Source organism: Myotis brandtii, unplaced genomic scaffold (assembly GCF_000412655.1).
Source record: "Myotis brandtii unplaced genomic scaffold, ASM41265v1 scaffold45, whole genome shotgun sequence".
In the NCBI taxonomy this organism is placed as follows: Eukaryota; Metazoa; Chordata; class Mammalia; order Chiroptera; family Vespertilionidae; genus Myotis; species Myotis brandtii.
The window spans coordinates 6,052,844-6,060,826 of NW_005367209.1; the positions used below are offsets into that span (position 1 = coordinate 6,052,844).

Sequence of the window (7,983 nt, forward strand, 5' to 3'; positions counted from 1 at the left end):
ACCACACAGTAAACCCCTATTTATTGAGTCCTTCATTATGAGGCCCTGAGCTGGGCACTCTCCATTCATGGCAATATTTAATACTCCCAAACACCCGGGTGCCCACTTTACAGATGAGGGAGCAGGCTCAAGGTGGTCAACAGATGTGATGGAGGCCACCCAGAGAAAGTGAGGGCAGAGCAGGGCTTGACAACACGGAGCTCATCTCTTTCTGCCCAAAGCTTGCTCAGTTCTCAGGCCTCCAGTGGCCTCCAGGGGCAGCAGGCCTACGGACTGCCCTCCACCTGGCACTTCTACTGTCTCACCCCTCCCCACAGACTGGCACTGCACACACTGTGCCAGGCACTCGGGGCTGTCCGGCAGGAGGCATCCCCAAGCTTAGCAGCTCAACCTGGCTGCACTGCCAAAAACAAGGGCTGCCATCTGCCTCCTGCCCAGGGTGATGGTGAGGTGGTCAGTGGGCTGCCTGAGTCTCCCTGTCCCATAGGGGCTGGCTTGAGGCTTGCCAGGCACTACACTAAGCCACAACCCTTTGGTCCTTGGTTTTATCCTCCAAAAACAGGGACAGGGATGCTGGTCTAATTGCTGTGCCTATACACACACACACACAAATTCTAAGAGCAACTCACTCCTGCTACCCTCTAGACCAGGGGTGGGGAACCTTTTTTCTGCCAAGGGCCATTTGGATATTTATAACATCATTTGCAGGCCATACAAAATTATCAACTTAAAAATTAGCCTGCTACCATGGGTGAAACTTTTAATTAACTCGCCCCTAATGCCGTGGCAGGGCCAGACCAAATGATTGACGGGCCTTATACAGCCCGCAGGCCGGATGGCCCCCACCCCTGCTCTAGATAGTCCCCTCTTCTCTCAACGGCCCAAGATTTTCCCTGTGTGGTAACTACAGGGCGGTGTAACTGTGGTCTTCTAACAAGTCCTAACACAGGATCTCCTAACACAGGATCATCAATAAAGGGCTCTCCATTAAGTTCGACAATGAAGCAGGACCCCAGCAAGAGCTGGAACCAGGTCTGAAAAGCCAATGGTGTTCATTTCGAAATGCTCACGTTGGTCCTTGACCCATGATTCAATCCATAAAACACCTATGGAGTTAAGACACAGCTTGGAAACTAAACATATTCTTCAAGTCCTTTTGTTGAATTCAAAGAGAGACTTAATAACTCATCAGCTTTTGAAATCAAGAAATGCTTGCCCTGGTCAGTGTGGCTCGGTTGGTTGAATGTCGTCCCATGCACCAAAAGGTCACCAGTTTGATTCCCGGTAAGGGCACATGCTCAGGTAGAGGGCTTAATCCCCGAGGAGGGGGGGTTTTGTGGGAGGCAACTGATCCATGTTTCTCTCTCACATCGCTGTTTCTCCCTCTCCCTTCCTCTCTTTCTAAAAAAAAAAAAAATCAATAAAAAGTCCATGTTTCTCTCTCTCTCCCTCTCTTTCTAAAAAACCAATAAAAACATATTTTAAAAAACCACAAATACTTGTTCTTATAATCCTACTAGAGGCCCGATGCACAAAATGTGTGCAAGGGGCTCAGCCCTCACAGCCCTGGCTTCATCTGGAAAGTCGTCCAGAAGGTCATCCAATCGATTGTTCCGCTGTTCGGCCATTCGGTCGATCTGCATATTACACTTTTATTATTATAGATCATCATCATTATCGATATTTTTCACTAAGCACATCTGAGGTACAGAGCGCAGCGCTAAGCATTTCACATGGTACGTATAAGTGAATCCTCAGTCAATATCCCCATTCTACAGAAGAGGAAACTGAGGTCAAGAGAAGTCCCACGCCTGCCATCTAAAATAAGGCACTCCAAAATTCACTTAGTAAGATACTAAGGCTCAGGTTTTACTCTTTTTTAAAAACCAAGGAGTCAATTTCATTGTCTTGTGTTACTTTTTCATATTAAATCAAAAATTTCCCATTGTGTATGATTTTCTAAATTAGTTTTCCAAAAAAAAAGAGAGTAAAGGGGATCTGTATGTTTAACATTTAAAGGCCTCATTTAAAAAGCTTTCTCAACAATGTTTGTTCATTGATGGTCCTGAGTGTCTCTGCTTGAGTCATCTTAAAATCTAGCTGACTCAAGGTCTAGCTTTTTGCAGTTCCGAAAGCATCCAGCAGCCCCTCCTCCCTGGGGTCAGGAAGTTGGGGAGCTGGGTTGGCCTAGCTTGGGAGGGGGGAGGAGGGGAAGAAGTGAGGTCTGGTTGTGGTGAGAAGGCATGGTTAAAGGTTTGTGGACAGGCTCTGAGGGGTCTGAGATGAAGAATGGACATTGGACCGGATGTCCAAGAACCTGGGTTAGAGACCCAGACATATCATTTGCTGGTACTACCAGTGTGGCATTGTGAGGAGAGGACAGGCACTCTGGGTCTGCCAGGGCCTGGTACAAAGTTGGCAGGGGATGGCTAGGTTCTTTGTTCTGTTTCTAATAAATTACAACTCATTTCCGAGTGCTTCCTCTCCTGGGTTAAATCACACCTTCCTTTACACCCTCCTCCGAGAAGTAGCTAGAGGATATAGGAATCTGGATTGGGATATTAGGGGTGCTGCGCTCCCCCAGCCAAGCCACCCTGCTCTGGCTGAACCTAAATGCTTTTCCTCCCTCTCTGCCCTCCCAGCATGTTTAGAGAGAGCCAGAAAAGCCCCGGACTCTGCTTGTTTAAAAAAGAAAGAGAAGGGCAAAGCAGGACAGGAGAGTGTGGCTGGGCTGGGTGAGCAGGCTCACTGAGCATCCTCTGCCAGGGCCCTCCGGTCTGCCCGGCTTTGTACCATTAAAGCAACTTCTCCTGGGTCACTGTTTGAAATGCCACCCCCCATCACCCCCCCTGAGCTGCTGCACAAAGAGTCCTCACACTCCAGAGGAAATGAGGTGTAGCAAGGAGCAAGGCAGGACGGTCCCCACCAGCCACAGGGGAGGAGTAGAAGGGAGCAAGGAACTCCCCCTCCCCCCTTCCTGTACTTGCAACACCCCTTCCAGGAAGGCAACAGGATGAGATTCCCAACCTTTTGGGGAAAATGACTCAGAGCTCTGAGAATCTGAGGATAAGGGTCATATAAGCAACTTGACCCCTACCCATGCTTTGAGTTGTAAAGGGGCACAGCTAGTCAGTGAGGAGGTCCAATGTTGGGGAAGATGTCTTGCACCTTCAACCCACCATCACACCTCTGTCATGTTTCTCACCGAAACACTACTCTGATGAAACCACTGTCCTGCTCAAAAGCCTTCGATGGCAGGCCCTGGCCAGGTGGCTCAGCTGACTGGAGCGTCGTCATCTTGTACACCACAAAGGTTTCTGGTTCGATTCCTGGTGAGGGCACACACCTAGGTTGCAGGTTTGATTCCCCAGTCAGGGTACATTCGGGAGCATATGAGAAGCAACCGAAGCAACCAATCGCTGTTTCTCTCTCACATCGATGTTTTTCTCTCTCTCCACCCATTCCTCTCTCTCTAAAATCAATTACATATATATAATGCGCACACACACACACACACACACACATGCACACACATTCCCTCAGGTGAGGATTAAAAAAAAATAAACACAAATTTTCAATGGTTTGCCATGGTCTAATGAATGAAGGCAGGTCCCCGACATCTCCTCCCTGTCCTCAGCTCCCCTCTCCTATACCCACCCACCATTCCCACCAGATCCTCTGACTCCCATACCCAGACCAGTTCCCTAGTGAAATCTCCTCATTCTGCCCAAATCTCCTTACCCTGCCAGCCACTCCTCCAGGAAGTCAGTCCTGGCTACCCTCGCCCTCACTTTCTCCTCCTCTACAGAAGACCCCTCCTCTGGTCTAATCAGGACCCCACCCCAAGCCTCACCATGCTCTCTGCTGGCCTTTGTGCCTCTCACGTCCCTGACCACTGTCCCCTTTCCTAGGCCACACTAAGAGCAACCAATACGTATTCAATGATCACAACAACCCTACAAGGGAAATAATGTTAGTCCCACAGTACAAATGAGGAAACTGAGGCACCAAGAGGTTTAGCTTCTTGCCCAGAGGACACAACCCGCTCTCTTCTGAGATGAACAGCTGAGAGAGAACTTGTAGAGCGAGGAGATGGCAGGAGCAGTGGGGTGGGAGGCACTGCCAGAATCCCAAAGACCCAGGCCTGGCAACTGTTGGGTCCTAGGCACCAGACAGGTCCTCCCAGGTCTCTTCCTCACCCACCCAGGGAAGCAGAACTGTCGCCATGAGAACCCAGAGCTGGTTCTGACCCATGTCCCTCCACGCCATCCCTCCCTCTGCAGTGTCCTTTTCTTCCATTGACTGTCCAAATGGTACCCGTCTCACCAAGTCCACCTCCCCTAGGAAGTTATCCACCCACCCGTCCTTCCCTCCCCGGCACTTCTGGACTTGGACACTACCCATGTTTGTAGTCTTTCATGGAGCAGCGCATTTCCACATCAGCCCTTCCCACCGGGTGTTTTCCTGGTTGGTGGGATAGTAGGAAGTTAAAAAAAAAAATTTCCGTGGTCAAATCATTTTGGGAAACACCAAATGGCTTCTTTTCTGCAGGACTTGTCAGAGCCTTTAATTCTCTTAGAGAGCATTCTGAACCTCCCACTGTGTGGTGGAGTGAATTTGCCAGTTTCTACCCTTATTTGAAGTTTCTCAGAGCAGTCTTTGAAAAATGCAGCCCCCTCCCGCCCCCTCAGGAGAGCCTGGCACAGCAGGGGCACCCAGGCAGACACTGAGTCCTACAGTCCTTTTAGGAAGTGTGTGGGATATTTGAGGAATTCAGCTTGAGAGCCGCTCTTGGCATTGCCCAGGGCAGCAGAACCGTACCACCTTCCTTTGGGTGAGGTGACTGACTACCCTCCTGCCAGGATCTAAAGAGACCTCATCTGACCAGTGCCCTAAGATACCAAACCCAAGGCCATGCCGAGCCCAGAGAGCAAAGGGCCTTGGGAGACCCCCAAAGCACACTGGACAGTTCTTTCATGCCAATTGCTCATTCTGCTCCATGATTAGCATTCAAATTTTAATATTAAAACAAAATTAAAATGTATTCAGCTGCCATTCTAGGAAGAAGCCATACCCCACCCAACAAATCCTGTGACCCTCTCCCCTGCTCCCCAGAGAGAGAGGATGGAATCCCTCAATTTACAGAAACTGAGGCCTCAGAGGGGAGCAGACACTTGCCTGTAGTGGCCCAGCCAGGGTCGGAGCAGAGGGAAGCATCTAGGCCTCCCCACTTCCAGGTGCACCGGGGAGGGGGCCCAGTGGGAGAAGACCTCAACAGCAGCAGCACATGTAACCATTGGCAGTGGCTGCAAGAATGCAGGCCAGGATAAGGGACGCTGCACCTGCTGGAGGGAATGGCTCGAACGCTGAGGAGACTCTGGGGGCTTCTAGGAGAAGATGCTATGTCTGGGGCTGAAGTCAGCTATTTCCCCAATCTCCTTGGGCCAAGCCTGGATAGAGGAAGAATGCTCACCCCAGATTGGCTACCCACAGGGCTGGGCTCAGCTGTGGGCACAGATAAGATGCCTACGTGCCGCCTGCATGTCACCCTGCCCTGGGGCAGTCACCTAAGACACCTTATTATAGTCTTGGGAACTCGTCACTGCCAGACATCCTGGAGATAGTCCTGGTTCCTGGCCTGAGACTCAAGCCCCAGACACCCCCTCTCACCCAGCCCCACTTCCCAGCACCCTGCATCCTGCACCCTCTACACTATCCCCTACCTCCACCTCAGCCCCCACAGAGGCAGTCCCCACACCTCCCCCAACACAATCCACAGGAGCCTGGATGGTCCCCTTTACCTGTTCTAGGTCTCACTTGACCTGCACCCGTCCCTGCACCTGCCTGGCCCGAGTCCATAATCTCAGCCCTTACTACACAAAGACTGGCCCATGGAACACCTCCCCACCCTCAGGGCCACTTCACACCACCCAGGTGCTTGTTAGAAATGCAGAGTCTCAGGCCCTACCCTAGACCTACTGAGTTAGAATCTGCGCTTTTAACAAACTTCCCAGGTGTATGTTGAAGTTTGAGATGCACTTTTATAGAGCACTGTTCTAATCAAGCCATTGCGCCCATAACCTTTAGTGGCTCCCAGGGGCTTAGTGAATCAAGTCCAGACTCAGCAGTTTGGCAGTCAAGGCCCTCCCCAACCTGCCTTCCACCCACTCCTCCAGGCTTGGGCTCCCCTCCACCTTGGGAATGCCAACTCCTCCTCTGTTGGCCAAAGTCGCTCAGGACTTTTACAGCACCCTGTAAAAGCACCACCTCCTCGAGGAAGCTGGTCGGAACTGCACCTCATTATATCACACCTGGCATGGCTCACTCTTATTTCCTGGAGAGTGAGGATCCTGTCCTGTGTTGCCAGTGGTTGTGAACGCTGGGCTGGGGCATAGGAGATGTCAAATGATGCCTGAAGGTAACAAGGGCCCATGTCCAGTTGTCAAGAAGTCCACCCTCAGCTCCAGTCTGCCAGCCTCTGGCTCTGCCACAGCTTTCCCCTCAACCCAGCAGACAAGGACTCGGGCAGTGTGGATAAGCCTCCTGCATACTCCCTGCCAGAGAAGGGACTCTTCCCAAAACGATGGGCCTGATGAGCTTCCAGCAGCAGTCTGCTTGCTCTGTGCCTCGGTTTCCCAAAATACAGAAGAGAATGCCACCAACTTTGCCTTCCTCTTTTCCTGGTGGGCTGGCAGAATCTGCCAAGATAGATGAGCGGATCCCTTAAACTCTGGGGCTCAGAAATTGGAGAAAAGGGACTCCATCCCTGTGTGGTCAGCAAACCTCTGCTCGGCCAGCCAGCCAGGCCCCAGGGAGGCCAAGTCACCTGTCCAGAGGCATCGTTCTGTTTTGTTTTTAATATATAATTTTATTGATTTCAGAGAGGAAGGGAGGAGAAAGAAAGATAGAAACATCAGTGAGAGATAATCATTGATCGACTGCCTCCTGCACTCCCCCTACTGGGGATTGAGCTTGAAGCCTGGGCCCATGCCCTTGACCACAAGCAAACCCAGGACCCTTCAGTCTGCAGGACAATACTCTATCCACTGAGCCAAACCGGCTAAGGCTAGAGGCATCTTTTCATGACCAAACAGGAAAGCCTTGCAGGACAGGGCTGCCACACCTCCTGGCTCCCTCCTTCCTGGCCCAGTTCCTCAGAGCTGGTGTCCTATGGGAAGTCCTCCTTCATACTGAGCCTGCAAGAAGACATTCAAACATGTAGCCTTCAGGAGTTCCTGGCTTCCACAACCTCTGGGGAGCAAAGAAATAAAGCCTCTCTAATCCCATTTTACGGACAGACAAAAAGAGGTAAGGACAGACCCAACCATGAAGTGGATTAAGCTCTTTTCCGTTCCCATTTCTCTGTTCCCCCAGCTCGGCTCCCACGTCTGACCCAGCCCTACTCTGACCCCCATCCAGGTTTCCAAGGCCAAGTCTGAAGCTCTACCTCACAACATTCCAGACGGAATCCAAACCAGGCCAGTTTATTGTTAGAGCCCCTACCTGGCCTCCCTGGGCGCTCCAGAGGCAGAGGAAGAGGTCAGCGCTAAATCCAGAGGGGTGGCATTCTAATGGTGGCATCTCAAGCAGGGAGCTGTTTTAGTACCAGAAGAAGTTGATCTCCCCAGCACCCTAATATCACAGTGTGTATGATGCCCAACTACTCAGCCTGGGCCTGAGCCTCTCCTGGAAGAAAAGGTAGGACATGAAGCAGAGAAACTCGCTGAGCAAGGATCCCTCCTACCTTAAAGGTTATGATTTCTTTCCCACCTCCCCAGTCTCCAAGATATGCAGCCTGCATGTCATCCTGAAAGTCTGGAAAAACCATTTGCTTGTTAAGAAGCCTTCAGCTGGTGCGTATCTGAGAGGCATGAGAAAAGTGGTAGAGTGAGATGGTCTACAGCAGTGGTCGGAAAACTGCGGCTTGAGAGCCACATGCAGCTCTTTGGCCCCTTGAGTGTGGCTCTTCCACAAAATACCACG

At 51.2% G+C, this 7,983-nt stretch overlaps 1 protein-coding gene across 1 annotated transcript in view; it reads right to left on the reverse strand.

Moving 5' to 3' along the window:
- The window catches only part of SMOX (spermine oxidase), a 31,269-nt gene extending 25,816 nt beyond the window's left edge, over positions 1-5,453 (reverse strand). Inside the window, exon 1 of the mRNA XM_005874680.2 lies at positions 5,179-5,453. The gene's annotated coding sequence lies outside the window, so the exon portion shown is untranslated. The remainder of the gene's footprint in view (positions 1-5,178) is intronic.
- Positions 5,454-7,983: the final 2,530 nt, after the last annotated feature.